This window comes from Panthera leo, chromosome C1, assembly GCF_018350215.1.
Source record: "Panthera leo isolate Ple1 chromosome C1, P.leo_Ple1_pat1.1, whole genome shotgun sequence".
NCBI classification, from domain to species: Eukaryota; Metazoa; Chordata; class Mammalia; order Carnivora; family Felidae; genus Panthera; species Panthera leo.
Window position 1 is genome coordinate 197,656,324 of NC_056686.1, and position 19,689 is coordinate 197,676,012.

Sequence of the window (19,689 nt, forward strand, 5' to 3'; positions counted from 1 at the left end):
ACATATTGAGGGGGTGCCTTGATGGCTCAGTCAATTGAGTTCCAATTTTTGGTTTGGGCTCAGGTCATTATCCCAGGATTGTGAGATCAAGCCCTGTGTTGGGCTCTGTGCTGAGCATGGAGTCTGCTTGAGATTCTCTCTCTCTCTCTCTCTCTCTCTCTCTCTAAAACAAAACAAAAAACACAGTAAGATAGCACCATACAACCACTACAATGAATAAAACTAAAAAGTTGGGAAATTCTGTTGACAAAGATGTTGAATAACTAGAAAAAGAATATTCATAATAACATTTTTTTTAAATAGCCACTACCTAGAATAACTTCAAACGTCTACCAACAGTGGAATCAATAAACAGGCTAGCTTCATGCATTGGAATACCATAAAATATGAAAAATAATGAAATACTGGTACACACAACATAGATGAATCTTATAAACAAACATTTAAACATACAAGACTACATAATTAATCATTTTATTTATATAAAATATAAAACCAGGCTAAAAAAACCTAATCTATGTAGATAAAAATCAAAATAGTGATAACATTGGGGGAGACTGATTGGGAGGGGCATGAGGAAGTCTTCTGAGAGCTAGTAATGATCTATAAGTTCATCTAGGTGTTTTCACTTGGCATAAACTCGTCAATTTAAACACTTGTGATTTCAACACTTTGATGTATGCATGTTATATACTTCGATAAAAATGTTTTCTTACAAAATAAAATAGAAATATGCAGGGAGAAACTGCAAGCCCTCAGGGGAAAAATAAAACATCCATCCTTAAAACAGAGGCAAACTAAAAATGCAGCCTCACTCATTAAGTCCAAGACAAGCAAATACAAACATGACAATAACTAAGTGAAAATGATTTATTTTTATCTCAATATACATCATCATCACTCTTTATGTCTTTATGTGTTGTGCTTAAGGAAAAATGCATTCTGATGTCTGCAGTAAGAAAGAACAGATTGTAAATTCAAGAACTGCTTGAGTTTAGACTTTTCAAAAGTATGTAATTGTTAATTTTCTTAAGTAAAGATTTCTTCCTTGATTACAACTGATTAGTAAAAGAAAATTTCTCTCAGTCATATTCCTGTAGGTGGAATCAAAAACTTATTAAGATAAGTACATGTCTGTATTTGAATATATTTTTATGTATTCAAATATGTATTTTATATGGTAGAGTATATATTTAAATACAGAGTCACACAAAAACATATATATTCAATTTTAAATGCATGGGAAATAATGGTATGGATAATCCAAGAATCATTTTCACTTCTATTTGAATTTAGAATGCCTTGCATGATTTTAAGGCATATTTATCTTCTTGATTAAAGTTTGTTTAGCCCAATATTAAAATGAGTCTGCACTACCTGAAGACACAACACCTGATCTTGAAGAATTATATCTGCAATATGCTGGTTAACAGAAAGAAGCTATCCGAGGGTTAAGTATTTTATACCAATTTTCATCCATAAAGATCAGCAACATACTGATAAATGAGAATTGGCTATAAATTAGAATCAATCATTAAAATAAGGACATGACTGAAAATAAAATGGAATTAAGAAAATGGTCTAAAGTAAAAATGAGACTATTTCAATTAGTTTTTTCTTAGTTCTATTCCTGTATGTTTGTGGGCACATGTATGTGTGTGCATATGTATTTTGAGAAAGAGCATGTGCCATAGTGAAAAGATCACAGGCTTCAGATTCTGACAAGTGTTCAAATACTGAGTCTGTTAATTTTAAGATGCCTAAGCAAGTTACTTGGTGTCTTGTAGTTCTTATAATAGCATATACCTTGGACTGTGATTCTGGGAATTTAACCACAATGACATATAAGTTAATAGTTTACTTTTGTTGGAACAAACTCAATAAGTAAGCTGGAGCCAGATCACAAGTTAGAGAGGTTTGTATGCAAGATGATGAATTCAGTTTTTGATACAGTCAGGGATCATGCAATTGTACCATGATCAATAGCAAATTGAATGTAGAAAAATCTGGGCTGGAGATAGAAGTTACACAGGCATCTTACATATGTGTCAGAGGAAGCTGTAGGCAGGGACCAAGGCCCCTTGGGTAAGGGTATAGGAAGAGAAGAGGAGAGAGCCTAGAACTAGAAACAACACTTAAAGGAAGAACAAAGGAAGTGTTAAAAGCAACACTTAAAGGAAGCCGAGAAGATATTTATTTTACACCTTATAATTTGATGGTATGTATATACCATCCATAGCATTAGACTCCACATACAAAGAAACAAGTTTGAGCAAGTAGAGAAAAAGTATTTAGTATGAACAATAGGTCACAGCAGTCTCTGGATACCTAAAGGCAAGATTACAACTGTATTTTGTAAAGAACTGGAAGCAGGAATAAGAAGACTTTGGGGATCCTGAGCTTTTGCTCTCTCGCTCTTTCCTCTGTTTCTACCTGTGTGTCTTCTTTATTCTTCTATAAACTTTATTTGTTCCTCTGAACACGTGTTGAAAAGAGTTTCATTCTAGGTTTTTAGGCTTCATCCATCCAAGAAGTCACTTCAACATGAAAGTACAATTTAAGTCCCTATTCTGAGCTTTGGAAACAAGGTATTATTTCATGAATAAATCTTACACATTTTTGCTGACTGCCCCAGCACTACCAGTCAGACTGCAGTCCTGTGCCAGAGCCCTTCAGTCACTTGTACAGAGAGTGCTGAGTTCTCTACTCCCTGTGGCTGTGCAGGCAGGCTGACTAGCCATGTGCTAAGAATACTGACTCCACTGACCATTTTCAAACAAATAAAACACCACACTGGAAAGCATGGAATCAGGCATATTGCATGGCTGCCAAAGTACCTAAATGGTAAGAGGAGCCTTTGATTTCCAAGAAGCAGTTTAACTGAATCCCACTCCTTCCTTCCTCCCATGGACTCTATTCAGTCATTCATAGTTTTTTTTTCTACATCCTATATCTATATCCATTTTTTTCTACATTTCCATAGAAATCTTGTATTACAGGAAATACAACCTGCTTTTATTTTTATGTAGAAACCAATGCAGTAATGCCTTATTTTCCTATCTGACCCTCAACTACTCTCTTTTCTTATCTGGGCTGCCCTGGGTATACACTTCCCAATAAAGCATTAGCACATTAATTCTTGCATTAGGCTCCATTTTCAAGGGAACTCAGGCTAAGAGAGACAGCTTATTGTTTAGATAGACTCCAGTACACCTTCTGACTCTCTCTGCATGGTGAAAGAAGGCAAAGTACCCCCAGCCTGCCTAATAGGATCAGGTAATTCTATAGCTTAGTGGGCACAAGGGAGGTTATTTCCAGAAGAGAAAACAACAAAAACAAAAAAACACTACCATCAAGTCAGATACCCCAAAAAATATCTGACAAAAATTAAAAGTATAGTTGGGGTGCCTGGGTGGCTTAGTCAATTAAGCATCCAACTCTTGATTTCAGCTCAGCTTATGATCTCAGTTTGTGAGATCAAGCCCTGCATCTGGCTCTGTACTGTTGGCGTGGAGCTTGCTTGGGATTTTCTCTCTCTCTCTTTGCCCCTCCCCTGCTTGTGCACTCTCCCTCCCTCTCAAAATAAGTAAATAAGCATTAAAAAAGAAATGGAAAGTGTAATCTGCTAGGTATTACTCCTCCCCTGTGGATCTGATAATTGCAAGTGTTTCCATTTTATATTTTTCTCTCTTTAAACAGTTGAATGAATCAGATCATTTGAGGTATCACTATAAAGATGATATAATTCTGAGAAATAATATTATTGGGAAATTTATTATAACATAGTTTTTATATATTGAAGTAGTGACATGATATACATAGATATATAGTTATATAGGTACAGATTTTTCTCTATGAAATTAAAAATGTGTAATTAGGGGGCACCTGGCTGGCTTGGTCGGTGGAGCCTGTGACTCTTGATCTTGAGGTTGTAAATTCAAGCCCCATATCAAGTGCAGAGATTACTTAAAAATAAAGTCTTTAAAAGTAGAAAGTATGTAATTAGTTTGAATGTACCTTGAATGTACATGTAATTACTTTCAAATGTAGCTATATGCCCTTATCAAAATAAGTTTACCCTTATAAGCCATATTTTTTGGATTTCTAGAAACCATACATTCCCTGGCTCAATTCAATTTGCAGAGGTAAGGTAGGGAAGATACTAGCACATTTGCCTTCTCTACCATCATGTAGGGCAGCAGCAACTGGTGAGGAAATGAGTTAGAGCTTGAGGATCCATCTTTGTGTGACCTGTGAGATCTGCATGTAGATCTTTCAAGGCCCTCAAATCTCTGCCCTTCCATTGTTTCTTATAAGCCTTGTACATACATAGTCAAAAGCAAAGATAGCCTCAGCAAAATAGAAAGTAATATAGAAAAACATAAAATACTTCAAAATTAGATCTTCCAACTAATGTGAAAAAAATAGGTCACTAACTTTTCTTCATTTCCCACCTCACTATCAGAAGCCACTATTTAGCTTTCTTTTTCTTTAATGCATTCAGCAAATTGTATTAAATGTATGATGTGTAGAGCATCATACAAAGGCTATGAATACTAACCAAATTATATATCACTGCCGTTGGCAGTAATAATCTCACAGTCTGATAGGGAAACCACTTTGTTTAAATAATTTGTTATATTCTGGATTCATGATGTTTAAAATGCTAAATTTTACTACAGTTATCGTGTTCCCTTACTTATAGCAATTCTTAAATGAATCAACTTAGTAGAATTTCAGGGAAGGCAGTAATCCAAAAACTTAATCATTGTGTTTAAATTCTCAGTAAATTTCAAGCAATACCTAGAATCTGGCAATCTTTGTTGAAATGGCAATGCTTAGGGCAAATTGGAAAAACAGCTAAGATGTTTTATACTGAAGAGATGAAAGACAATGTAGGGTCTCTTATAAGTCATAGTCTTTTGTTACTTATTTTATTAACTACATTCTTTTAGCATCAGACTTCAGACTCAGAAGAATCTAGGAACTGGAGATCAGGGAGAAGATACAGACTTTTTTTAACCTAAACCCTGGCCCCACACCTTTTATGCTTGCTTCTGATGAGAAAGAGAATTTAAAAAGAAAATTAATTCTGACTAGTTTAAGTAGCTATTTAGGTCTCTACACAAAATAATGTACATAGTTGGAGGAATATGGGCTTTGCAACCAGTAAAATTGGATTCGAATCTATGACACTCCTTGTTGTGTAAATGTGGGCAATTTATTCAACCTCTTGGTGTCTCTGTTTCTTCATTCTTGAAAAGGTGATAATAATATTTATGATAAAATTTTTGTAATAAATAAATCATATCACTTAATATATGACCCTAATGGGGTACCTGGCATGTGGTATTAAAAAAAGTGAGGGAGGCCATGGAGTAATGGCAGACGAATTTTCTGAAGACTTGAAGACTTAAAACCACCAATAAGACTTCAGTAGAAGATCCTAGTTCCAGAAATGTCTCAAATAAGTCCTTAAGAACAAACAAGACTTTTAAAGAATGTTTGTTCTTTAAGAATGCTAACTGCAAGATTTTAATTTTTATGAATAACTTATGATAACAGTGTTATGCTTGATTCCCTTTGTTGATAAAATTCTTCAAGACACATATTATTTAGGCCAAAGTACCCTAAACGTCACCTTAAACAGCTGCTTCCCTAATCATAGGCAAGTTTCTCTAAGCAGAATCACCTGGTGCTCAAACCAGACTCACCAGGAAGTTTTGGGGAAAAACAAAACAACGACAACAACAACAACAACAACAACACAGGTGACTAGGCATACCCACAAAGCTCTTTTACAGTAGATCTGGAGTGCACTTCCAAGATCCTAGGTGAGGTTGGGTCTGGGACCACACTTTGAGAACTACTGTATAAGGAAATAGTTTCTTAGATGCTTTCAAATACAATGTGAAGCATAAAGTAATATAAAATAAATGGAAACATATTTATGCACATAAAAATTAAATAATACAAAGACATATATATTTAGGGTAACCAACTGTTTCCTTTCCACCCCTTCTCTGAAAACCACAGTTCAACTAAGACTTCTTCAGAAGTGGGATCCTTCCAGAAGTAGGATCTCACCAAGATTCCAAGATGCATAGTACTTAGATCCTTTAATTTACTTTTACTTAACAACAGATCACTTGCTGGTTGAATTGTGTCCCCCCAAAAATGTATGTTCGAGTCCTAATCCCCAGTTACTTGTGAATGGTCCTGGATTATTAATAGACACTTTGCAGATGTTAGTATTTAGGATAAGGTCATATTGGAGTAGGGTGGGCCCTAATTCACTGTGACTGATGTTCCTTATAAAAAGACAGAAACTCAGAGAAGGCCATGTGAAGGTGGAGGTAGAGATTGGAACACTGCATCTGCAAGCCAAGAAATGTGAAGGATTTCCAGCCATCACCATAAACTGAGAGACAGGCATAGAATATACTCTTCCTCAGAGCGCACAAAAGGAGCCAACATTGCTAAAACTTTTGTCTCAGACTTCTCCAGAACTGTGAGAGGATAAATTTTTTTAAGCCACCCAGTGTGGTCTTTGTTATGGCAGCTCTAGGAAACTAATACAGACTCTTTACCCCAGGACCTACAATATTCTTGTTATGCCCAGAATTCGTGATCCCCAAAGACCACCAGGGAGCCGAGTCTGATGCAAAAGTAAAAGAGCCTTTATCCGAACTAGCTCGAGCTCAATCCCCTACCTGCACCGACGCAGCGGTGAGATACCAGGGAGAGAGCGCGAGTTTGAAAAGCACAAAGGTTTTATTGGGGTCTAGGGGCAGTTGGTGAGGTAATGGCTATGGCCTCAGCCGATTGGATGGGGAAGGGTCGGAGTCCTGTTATGCAGGTGGCAGGTTGCTGGGCGTGTTTTGATCGGGAAGTTTGAACGGGTGAGCGGGAGGTTACTCAAGGGGAGGAGGCGTGGTCAAGGTGAAGGACACAGAACAAGATGGAGTCCGCAGGCGTAGGCCCGCCCTTTCATTCTCAGCCTGCCTCTTAAATTTGCTTCAAATCTCAGGGCGCCTGGATGGCGCAGTCGGTTAAGCGTCTGACTTCAGCCAGGTCACGATCTCGCGGTCACGATCTTGCGGTCCTTGAGTTTGAGCCCCGCGTCAGGCTCTGGGCTGATGGCTCGGAGCCTGGAGCCTGTTTCCGATTCTGTGTCTCCCTCTCTCTCTGCCCCTCCCCCGTTCATGCTCTGTCTCTCTCTGTCCCAAAAATAAATAAAAAACGTTGAAAAAAAAAAATCAAAAAAAAAATTTGCTTCAAATCTCAATATTTTGTATTGTATTTTCTCTCCCACTCATTTTATTTCTTCATCCTTAGGAGGGCAGAATTAAAGAAAGAAAAAATGCAAGAAGAGGGTGGGGCAAGTGTAATCATCTCAGCCTGAAATCACTAGAACTCAAGAAAGTGGTACCACTATGAAAATACTCTTCTGACCATTTTCCTCTGGTTCCGCATCAGGTTTCTCAAACTCTGGATCTTGTTTTAATTATCCTGCACCCTTAGTTTCAATGTCCTGGCTGAATTATTTATTTTTGGACCTGATTCTTGGCTCTCCTCCTGGCTTCTCTTGCCCTTACTCTGGGCTTTGATACCCTTTGCATTTCCCTGCAGCTGGACCTTGTAAAACTTTCCACTTGGCCTTCCATTTTGGCTCAGGCCACTTGGATTTACTCACTTCTTCCCTGTCTATTCCTAAATCCACTCTTAGCAATGCCTAAGAAGTCCGCTCACACTTGTTTTTTCATAAGTAAATTTCCCTTCATTATAAGATCTTTCACATCCTTCTCCACTACTTTTCTTCCCTTGTACATGTCCCCTGACTTCCAGGGCCCTGACTCTCCCTCTTACTTCCATTCTTCTATTTTTAGGCCGTGGTTCCACTGTCTTCATTCAGTAATTTCCCTACATTCACCCTTTTCTCATCCTTATCATGTCTTCTGTCTTCAGGACATCATCCCATATTCATCATTTTCTTTAATACCTGTTTCACATTGTTATTCCTTTCCTTGTTGTGTTGCAAAACATAATGTCTTGTTCTCAACTCCGCGTTGTTTGCAATGTTTCCTGTAAATGCCCCACTTCATAGTTTCCAAGAGAACTACGAACAACGTGAGGCTGTTGGTTTTTCATACAGAGGTTTGTTTTGTGAATGCAGGAGAATTTAGATGTTTTGTCAAGGAAAAGGTATTTCTACAGACAACTTTGGTTCATTTGATGCCCCCTGCTCTACCCAATCTGTATGTTCTACTTAATCACTGTGATGGACATATTGTGACAAAAGCTCATTTTCATCAAAAGAAGTTCCCATAGGGTTTGCTTCTTTGATGAAATGGAATAATTAAATAGAGTCTAGAGAAAGGTGGTTGGAAATATATATAATAACAACTTAGTCAGTTTTAATGGTACTGGGAACATTTTTTAAAACCCTCCCTTCTAAATGGCACCCAGAGCTCCATATGAAAGCTTTTTCTCCTTCTAGAAAAAAAGCTGGTTTCTTCAGCAATTCAATCTAGAACAAAGAAATAAAAAATACTATGTACTAAAAAAAAATCCACAGAAATTATGTAGAGGCAAGGCAAACTAACATTAATAAATGAAGCTAATTAGACTTGATTTGCATATTTAACTCATCTTAATTACACATGGATTCAGCAAACATTTTAAAAGCTGCAATCAATCTTTCACAGACGTGGTTATTTATATGAAATAACAAAAACCAGGATCCTTGTTAATGGTTATTCTGTCTCCAATTTATATGCCAGTGAGATTGTTTCAGTAATAATAATGGAATATATTTTTCTTTAACAATTTGTAAACCTATAATGTTAAAATTCTTTAATGTCACAAGGTTATTTTTAAAAGATTTGCAGAAAATATGAATGTTATATAAATTACTCCATTACATTAAATATTTGGCCCTGTTCAATTAAAAGAGGATCTTTGTAAAATTCTTTGACATTAATTCTTAAACTTGATAACTAAGGTGGTAGCTCTAATGGAATAACTACATCTGACTGGTAATGAGTAGGAGGATATTCTTCTCACAGCTGGTATAAACTTTAATTCTGCTCACCTTTGGACACAGTTTGCTTTGCCTTCTTTAATAGCGATTTTCCTTGGTCCTAAAATTTGAAATGAAAATGCACAGAATGCAATTGCACAATATAATTCTCTTTAACCTCAGTGTTTTATTTAGATAATTTTTTTCTGAAACAGTTTTAGCTATTTTACTCTAAGTAATTATTTTCTAGAAATAAATATACACCGGAATAATTCTATGGGGAGACAGTGCCTCTGTATTGTGATGTGAGGGGCTGGCAGGGCTGATGGGGTGGCACAGACAGTAATGCCAACAGGAAAAAATGGTACCTGTTTTCTGTGCAACTGTCCAATGGGTGTGACATTCAATGATTAGGGCTCTACTTCCTAGAGTTCTTCTCCGTGAAGATTCTTTTGTAAAAATCAAAAGTACTGAGAGGGTAATCCTTGCCCTTTCATCTGAATTGCCTTGAAAAGGTGGAGGTCACGTGGTGAAGGAAAGAAAAATCGGTGAGGGGCAAAGTTATTATTACTTGCTTAGTAACTTTCCTTGGAATGGCCTGTGTGTGTGTGTGTGTGTGTGTGTGTGTGTGTGTACTAATTCAAAAATATTTATTGAATACCTCTTATGAGCCAGCTCATCTCTGCAGTTATCATTATGAAGTGATGAAGATAAGGAACATCATCCCTGCTATCACAGAACTTGTAATCTGCATATTGTTACCATGTAATAATTAACATTTACTGAGTACTTGCTATGTCTCAGGCAGCAATCTAAGCATTTTATATGAATTAACTTAAATCCTCACAATGGCAGCATCAAGAAGATACTCTTATTATTTCTATTTTACAGATGAAAAACTAAGGCTCACAGTATTCCAAGGACGTAATAAGTGACAAAGCCCAAATTCAAATTCAAGCAGTGTCACTCCAGACCTTGTGCTCTTAACCATTAAGGTTATATACATGGATAATATTCATCTGTTTAGATATATGCTCAAGCATGACATAAAAATTCAGGGGCTCCTGGGTGGCTCAGTTGGTTAAGCCTCCAACCAGCTCAGGTCATGATCTCGTGGTTTACTGGTTCAAGCCCCACCTCCGGCTCTGTGCTGACAGCTCAGAGCCTGGAGCCTGCTTCGGATTCTGTGTCTTCCTCTCTCTCTGCCACTCCTCCCCTCATGCTCTGTCTCTCCTTCAAAGGTAAATAAACATCAAAAAAAATTAAACTTTTCATTCTGAGATTACATATTAGCTCAAAGTGCATTAATATAATGTATATAAATTCTATATTCAGTACAATAAACATTATAAAGTAATCTTACAGTTTGATTTTTACAACCAGCTAATGCCCTAATAGCTATTGCACTCCTAAGATATTTTATGAATATTAGAATAAAGATATCTTGCTCCTTTGGTATGACTGAATTATGTCCTTTCAAATTCATATGTTGAAATCTTAACCCTAGTACTTCAAAATGTATTGGGAAATAGGGTTTTTAAATTTTTTTTAATGTATACATTTGAGACAGAGTGTGAGGGTAGAGGCAGAAGGAGAGAGAGACACACAAAATTTGAGGCAGGCTCTGAGCTTTCAGCACGAACCAAACTCGGGGCTCAAACTCATGAATTTGAGCCGAAGTCAGATGCTCAACTGACTGAGCCACCCACACACCCCATGGGAAGGAGATAGGGTCTTTAAAAAGGTAACTAAGGTTAAATGAGGTTGTTGGGATGGGCCCTAATCCAATCTGACTGTTGGTCTTGTAAGAAGAGGAGATTAGAGCACAAATACACACAGAGGTAAGACCAGGTGAAGATATAAGAAGAAGATGGCCTTCTACAAGCCAAGATAAGGCCTCAGAAAGAAACTAACTTTACCAACACCTTCATCTTGTATCTAGCCTCCAGAACAGTGAGAGAATACATTTTTGTTGTTTAAGCTACCAGTCTGTGGTACTTTGCTATGGCAGCCCTAGCAAACCAAAACGTCCTTACTCCTCTCTGTGGTGTCAAAGAAGGAGACCACCAGTCAATACCTGAAACCAAAAAACTGAATTTATCATATACTTCAATGAAGAAGAGTTATCCTAATTAAGCCAATCCAATTGCTGATTTTATATCTATTTTTTGTGGACAATTTACTTTGAATAGTATTGGTTACACAGGCAGGACTGGGTTACGTTGGTCTTAGAAGAATAGTTTGTGTTGGTTATTGAGACTTACTTTTTGTCTCTTATCAAGGTAGAAGAAGGTTAATATGAGCTTTGGGAACATGTGCACTGTAGTGAAACTTTGGCCAGTTGGCTGAATTTCAAATCATGAGTCTGATGCTATTTAGCTTTTCAAGAAGTGTTCACAGAAGTTAGTTGTCATTGATTAATTAGATAGTTTTAAAACCAGTTCTGGTTGTTTACTTGTGAGCAGGGCTATGGAACTGTTAATAATTGATTAGACAAGTTTAAAACTAGTTCTGGTGTTTGTTACCATGACAATGGGCCTTTTCCTAGAAGAGTGGTGATTTTTTTTTAATCTCAGTGGCCAACAAAAAATAAGTAAAACAAGAAATAGAAAAGAATACAAATTAATCTACAACTGTATAGATTATTTGTGTAGGTACTGTGCTAATCTTTACAAAAATTTCACCACCTGTAAATGGGAATTTAAAGTATTATGAGTTTTGTACTGTAGATTAAAAGAGTTACTGTATATAAAGTACTTAGTGTGGTGTTTTTATATAAATGAGAGATATGACCAATAACTTTCCAACGAACTGAATAATAAAACCTGCAATGTTAATCCAGTATCACATTGTTTAACACTACAGTATACAACCTCTCTTAACAAAATGCTCAATAGTGTGATTTCATTTATGCAAGAACTAACGTAGATAACATGACACAGTAAAGACGAGTGAATGTATGTGCACAAAATGTCCCAGGAAATATGCAAAAGACACTATTACAGTTGTTGCATCTAGGGATGGCCTGAGATAGGAAACTAACTTTTCACTGGATAATGTCCTATACTATTTAATTTTTCAACTATGTTCCTAGATTTCTTTTCTCCAATAAAATAAATTTAATTTAAAAATGTGGGGATGTTTTTACTAAGAAGGTCATGTGGGAACTCTCTGAAGTGATAGAAATGATCTGGATCTTAATCTAAATGGCAGTTACACAGATACATACATAGATTAAAAATTCTATGTTTTGATAAAAATTTATTGAGCTAAGACCCTAAGATTTGTGCATTTTACTATGTGTAAATTATATGTTGTATGCCACTAAAGACACTTTAACACACGAAAAAGATATTTTAAAAGATAGCCTGTTTAAAAACAAAGTCAAAAAGTCTGAGTTGGGAGGCTTACTTTATATGTTCAAGTCTGTTTTTTTTTTTTTTTTTCCAAAAGAATATTGAACCCATTGGTCAAATAAATAAGTCCTTATGAAAAGAAAATAAGTTAGTGAATATTCACTCTTCAATGATTTTAATGATGGTATTTTTGGGTGCTTAGTTTATGACTATTTGTGATTTTATTCTATGATTATTTTATGATTTTTAAGTTTTTAAGCTTTTTTTTTTGTCTTGAGTATTAGGCTTCTAATAAGTATTATTTTAATATGTTTTCAACTTTTCACATGGTGGTATTAATAGTAGAAAAGCTTTTCATAAGACTAATCTTCCTGCATAGGGTTTATGTCAGTCAGGTGAGACTAAGTTGTATTACAGTGACACACAACCTCCAAACCACTGTAACATTTATATCTTGCTCTGGGTGTATGTCCTCCATATGACAGAAGGAGGGTTCTGCTCACTGACTCACCTAGGATCCAGAATGATCTAGCAGGCACCTTGAATGCTCTGGTTTCTGCCAGAGGGAAAAGATATCCCTTGATATTGTACTTCTAGTTAAGTGCTATACAAGTCAGGTTGGAAAGACCAGGAGAGGGGTGTTACATGTCATTTTCACTTGAAACGCCCAGAGTCTAAGAGACCCCCAAAAACGAACCACCAGAGTCCAGAGTCAAAGCTAAGCAGCAAGGGTCATTTATTACAGGTTCGAACCTGGACCTCTGCGCCCTCGTTGCGGTGACGCCGAGAGGTCCTGAGAGAGGTTTTTACACCCCTTTTATAGACAGGTACAAACAAGTCATGGGGAAATCAGGAATACACGGATGTGCCAAGCAATAATGATTGATCAGACATACACGGATGTGCCAAGTAACAATGGTTGATCAGAAATACACGGATATGCCAGGCAACTATGATTGATCAGAAATACATGGATGTGCCAAGTGACAATGGTTGATCAAGAATATACGGTTGTGCCAGGCAACTATGATTGATCAGAAATACATGGGCGCGCCAAGCAATTGTACAGAAGCGGAACAAGCTGGTTAAGCTTGGTTAGGTTTCAGTTTCCCGTAACTTAAGCTTTTAAGTTTTAATTTTCTTAGGCCTCTCATTCCCCCCTTTCTCAAGTACCTGAGGACCCAATCTTGGGTCCTACAGTGCTACTTAATCAAGCTCGCTTTCCATGTCAAGGAGCTGATACTGTGGCCTAAGGACCATAACCTGAATGGTGTTTAATCTATCTCTGATAAAGTTCATTATTCTGTTGAATATAATAGGGCCGATGGTAAAAAGGAGGAGGAGGCCTAGTAGGGGGCCCAAAAGGGGGAGAAGGTAAGGGAGAAACCCATGGAGTGCTGACCACAGTGGGTTCTCGGCTAGTTCTTTTCGTCGGCGTGCGAGGTCCTCTTGGAGCTGTTTAATTTTGGTCCGAACTATTCCTGATTTATTGGCATAAAAGCAACATTTTTCTTGTAGGGCTAAGCAGATGCCGCCTTGTTCTGCGGTTAGCAGATCTAACCCTCTTCTATTTTGTAACACCACTTCTGCTAGGGAATCCAGCTGATCTTGCAGATCCTGGATTGTCCCTGACAAGGCTTCGACATCGTTAATTAGCTGCCGAGAAAGTCGCAGATAGGAGTGTATAGAGACTCCTAATCCTGCTGTCCCGGCTGTCAATGCGCCTGTAATTCCTAGGCCTGCCAGGAGGGGGATAACAGCCACAGCTCGTTTGGATCTGCCAGCTACAAAATCTAGACTAGGAATGGGCATGGGGGTTTTTCCTGCAACCAAGTCAATATCTGGCAGTAAGGTGGCCAGGATACATACTCCAGTCCAATTATGAGGTAGATAAGTGTAGGCTTGGTTATTTCCACAGACAAAAACGGTGGTGTTGGTACTGCATAACGAGGAGTTGATAATGACGTACTGGTGGCATTGGGCAAGGGATACGATTCCTACATCTATGTTGTCATTCTGGGAGGTAAGGTTATTTATAAAGCACGAGGCATTGAATGGGCTAATGAATTGAACGGGGAAGGGGTCAAGTAGGGAGGAAGGTAAGCAGTCATTGGTTATGCTGATATTAATTTCAGTGGGGATGGCGATGGGTCGGAGAGTCCGCCGGGATAGGCAAAGCCAACAATCTTGGGCTAGACTCGGGTTAGAGATGTTTAAGAGTAAGAAAGTGGCTTCTAGGACAGACATTGTCTGAGGGTCTAATTCATAAGGGTCGTGCCTAGGGAGAATTAGGGGGTGGTAATTAAGCTGTGGATACATGTGTTTTGCAATTTCTTTAAGTTTCGCTTGCGTTTCTATCTGTCTGACAGTGTCCTGGGGTCCTCTGCCATCAGACACATGTATGGGGGCTCGTGGGTTCCAGCAGACGGCTTTTCCAAATGAGCCACAGCAGCCAGCTTGAAGTTGCATATTATTATCATTAGCTTTTGCTGCCCTGACACTCTGTAGGATAGCTGTAAAGTAGGTTGTGGAATTGCCTGGCCCCATACATTGCTGATAGGAGTCATAACAAGAACTATGCATCGATTCCTGGAAAGTAGAGCAAGGGCATTCTGCTGTGGGGGGCAGGGGTTTATGTTTGTCAACACATAACCACTGCTGTTTTTGGGGTCCTGTGATATCATAGGTCTGGGTTGAGTAAGCAATTGTGGTCCCACAGTCTTGGGTTTGAGTGTATATTTGCTGATAGTGACTACCCTTTCCTATAGAGCCGGCTATTAGTCTTTTACCATGTGGCAGGGTAAGGGTTCTAACTACGCCACCTCTGCAATCACAGGGCCTCCCATACAGAGCTTCATACAATTTCCGTTTGTCAACGGGGGCATTTAGTCCTCCCTCTAGGAGTTTAAGGTTGAGGGCTAGTAGGACAAGGGTTACTATCTTGAACATGTTTAGGGGAGGCACGGCGCAAGGTTAGTTTGAGGGGGTTTTTCTTACTCCGGTTTACAGTCCAAGTAATATTCTTATCAGTGTGTCCCACGAAGTCAGACAGCGGGTCGACAGGTTTCACGTGGGTGTGGTGAATCCAGGTGGGGAGGTTATCTACCTTGATGGCGGTGGGAGTCGTCAGGATGATTTGGTAAGGTCCTTTCCACCTGGGTTCGAGGTTCTCCTGCCTGTGTCGCTTGACGAGGACCCAGTCTCCTGGACGATACTGATGAGGAGTGGGTGGGAGCTCTGTCTCATACAGTTCTTTTAGTTTAGGCCACACGGCCTCATGAACCCGCTGTAGAGCCCTGAGAGAAGACAAGAGGCTGTTATCTCGGTCTAATTGAAAAGGTTTGACTTAAGATTAGGTATAATAGGTGTGGGTCTGCCAAACATGATTTCATAGGGTGTAAGGCCCAACTTGTATGGGGAGTTGCGAACCCTGTACAGAGCGTAGGGGAGTAACTCTACCCAATTAGCGCCAGTCTCCATAGTCAATTTAGTAAGGGTCTCTTTTAGTGTTCTATTCATTCTTTCTACTTGTCCTGAGCTTTGGGGCCGGTAGGCACAATGTAATTTCCAATCTGCCCCAAGTACGGAAGCCAATCCCTGACTTACCTTAGAAACAAATGCAGGTCCATTGTCTGACCCTATCATGACTGGAAAACCATACCTGGGCAGGATTTCCTCTAGGATCTTTTTGGCTACTATTTGCGCCGTTTCCTTCTTGGTTGGGAAGGCTTCAGTCCATCCTGAAAAAGTGTCTATGAACACTAGTAAGTATTTATAACCGTATCTGCCGGGCTTTACCTCGGTGAAGTCCACTTCCCAGTGGGCTCCTGGTATGGTTCCTCTTTTTCGGTGGCCTTGGGCTGTGGTATGTGGGTGCGCGTTTTGGAGTTGACATGTAGAACAGGCTGTCACAACCCTTTCTGTCTGGTCAGAGATATTTTTTAATACCAGTTGAGATTGTCTGAAGAGATCCTGAAGTCTTCGGGGCCCCAAATGGGTAGAGTGATCTATTTTTGTCAGGATTGCGTGGCCCAATTTTTCGGGAAGGATAAGGCGGTCTCTAGAGTCCCTCCACCATCCATCTGTAACTTGTGTCATGGGGAGCTTGCGCATCCAAATAAGATCATCTTCTGAGTATTCAGGCTGTGGGGGTAAATCTCGGGGCCCTGGGTCTGGTAGCTGTGCAGGGAGTACTTGAATGAGGTTTTGTGCTACCTGGCGTGCAGTCTGGTCAGCGAGGTTATTCCCTCGAGAGACTGGATCAGTTATTTTTTGGTGACCCGGGCAATGTACTATGGCCAATTTTTTAGGGGCCCAAATAGCGGCCAATAGGGCCAGAATTTCATCTTTATTTTTGATGTCTTTGCCTTCAGCAGTGAGTAGTCCCCTCTCACGGTATATTGCCCCATGTATGTGGGCCGTAGCAAAGGCATACCGGCTGTCCGTATATATAGTCACTTTGCCGTCCTGCCCCATTTTTAATGCTTGGGTTAATGCAATTAGTTCTGCCCTTTGGGCAGAAGTCCCTGGGGGCAGAGCCTTTGTCCATATCACTTCAGTCTCAGATGTCACTGCTGCCCCTGCATACCTCTGTCCTTGATGGACGAAGCTACTTCCGTCAGTAAACCAGGTGACCTCAGCATCAGGTAATGGCCGGTCCTGTAGGTCTTCCCTTGTTCCATGGATCTGTGCTAGGATGTCGGCACAGTCATGGAGCGGGGAGTCCAGGTCAGGGTCGGGTAGCAGCGAGGCTGGGTTTAAAGTTCGGGGAGGGGTGTATGTGATCCGCAAAGGATTTAACAGGAGTCCCTGATAGTGGACCATCCGAGCATTGCTCATCCACCTATCGGGGGGCTGCTTGAGTACTCTTTCAATGGCGTGGGGTGTGGTGACATGTAACTCTTGACCCAGGGACAGCTTATCGGCATCTTTAACCATTAGGGCTGTAGCCGCTATTATCCGGAGACAAGGGGGCCATCCTGCAGCTACAGGATCTAGTTTTTTTGAGAGATAGGCCACTGGTCTGGGCCATGGACCTAAATGCTGGGTTAGCACTGCCTTGGCTATGCCTTGGTGCTCATCTACATATAAGTGGAAAGGTTTAGAGATATCGGGCAGTCCTAGAGCTGGGGCCGATAGGAGAGCTCTCTTTATCTGTTGGAATGCCTGCTCAGCTTCCGCAGACCATTCAAAGGATGGTTGGTTTTTAGAAACTGCGTAAAGGGGTTTGGCCATTTCAGCAAAACCTGGGATCCACAATCGGCAGAATCCCGCAGACCCCAGGAATTCTCTCACCTGTCGAGGCGTGTTGGGTCGCGGGATGCGGAGGACAGTCTCTTTCCGAGCATCAGTGAGCCATCTTTGTCCTCCTTTTAGTAAGTACCCCAGATATATTACCTCAGGCTTGCAGATTTGGGCCTTCTTAGCGGACGCGTGGTACCCTAGGTTCTCCAGCGTCTGTAGGAGGTTTTTTGTCCCCACGAGGCAGGCTTCTCGGGTCTCGGCTGCAACAAGGAGGTCATCTACATATTGTAGGAGAGACACATTTGGGTTTAATTTCCGGTACTCACTTAAATCTTCGTGGAGGGCTTCATCAAATAGGGTGGGGGAGTTTTTAAATCCTTGTGGAAGTCGCGTCCAGGTGAGTTGTCCATTTATGCCTCTTTCTGGGTCCGCCCATTTGAATGCAAAGATATCTTGGCTCTTGGGGGCCAAGGGCAGGCTGAAAAAGGCATCTTTTAAATCAAGAACAGTATACCATCGTTTGTCTGGGCTGAGGGTACTGAGAAGAGTATAAGGGTTGGGCGCGGTAGGGTGTATGTCCATAACCCGTTTGTTGACCTCTCTTAGGTCTTGTACTGGCCGATAATCTCCACTATTAGGCTTGCGCACAGGCAACAAAGGGGTGTTCCATGCCGAATGGCATGGTCTAAGGATTCCAACGTCGAGAAGATGATGGATGTGTGGGGTAATGCCCAGCCTGGCCTCTGCTGACATGGGGTACTGCTTGACCCTCACGGGGTTGGCCCCTGGCTTAACTTCTATGAATAGAGCAGGACGATGTTTTGCCAGCCCTATTCCCCCGGTTTCTGCCCAGGCTCCGGGACACCAGTGGAGCCAGTAGCTAATATCCTGTTCCGGGAAGGGTGGAGTTTGGTGAAGCCGATATTCATCTTCCAGTCGTATGGTGAGGACCGAGATGGGTTGGTCCTGGGAGTCAGTTACTTTAGGCCCTCCGGGCTGAAAGTGAATTTGAACTCCCATTTTTGTGAGGAGATCTCTTCCCAGCAAGGGGCAGGGACTATCTGGGATGACCAAAAAGGAGTGGGTTACCCTTCCTGTCCCTAGATCCACGGTTCGTTGGGTGGTCCAAGGATATTTTTTAGTTCCTGTAGCTCCTTGGACCCAGGAGGACTTATCAGAGATTTTTCCATGAGGGCTAGTGAGTACTGAATGCTGTGCTCCTGTGTCCACGAGGAATTGCACAGGGGTCCCCTCCACTTGTAGGATTACCCTGGGCTCGGGGAGGGGGTCCGAACCCCGTCTCCCCTATTCTGAGTTCTGGGTAAATAGGATGGGGGCCGCTTTGGTTTGCCATGGCTTTGACCCCGAGTGCAGTTGTTTCTTTTTGGGACAGTCACGAATCCAATGTCCTTTTTCTTTACAGTAGGCGCATTGGTCTTTGTCTAGGGGGTGCCTAGGGGGGCAAGTTTTCTGTTCTCCTGTGGGCCCTTGATCCTTTTGAACTATGGTGGCTAAAACTTTAGTCATTTCCCTGGTAGCTTTGAGCTGCTTGTCCTCTGGAGCGTCCCGATTATTATATACTCGCTGAGCAATGCGGAGTAAATCCTGGATCTGTTTTCCTTCTAAATCCTCTAATTTTTGGAGTTTCTTTTTGATATCAGAGGCAGCCTGGTTTACAAACGACATTACAACAGCAGCCTGATTTTCAGGAGCCTCAGGGTCCATGGGAGTGTACTGCCTAAAGGCTTCCATTAATCTCTCTAAGAAGGTGACAGGGCTCTCTGTCTTACCTTGTACTACCGAGTACACCTTGGCCAGATTAGTGGGCTTGCGTGCTGCAGCCCGGAGACCCGCCATTAGAGTCTGGCGATAAATGAGCAGTCGTCCCCTACCTTCTGCCACGTTGTAGTTCCAATCAGGCCGAGTCAGGGGAAATGCTGCATTAATGAGGTCAGGGTTAACAGTGGGTCGACCGTCTTCCCCGGGGACCAGCTTCCGCGCTTCAAGTTGAATTCTCTCTCTCTCCTCCGTGGTAAACAGGATTCGCAAAAGCTGTTGGCAGTCATC

The 19,689-nt window shown here is 40.6% G+C and overlaps 1 protein-coding gene across 2 annotated transcripts in view; it reads left to right on the forward strand.

The window, feature by feature from the left end:
* SPAG16 (sperm associated antigen 16) overlaps positions 1 to 19,689 on the forward strand; it is a 1,016,770-nt gene that overhangs the window by 688,006 nt on the left and 309,075 nt on the right. The gene's annotated exons all lie outside the window — the stretch shown is intronic.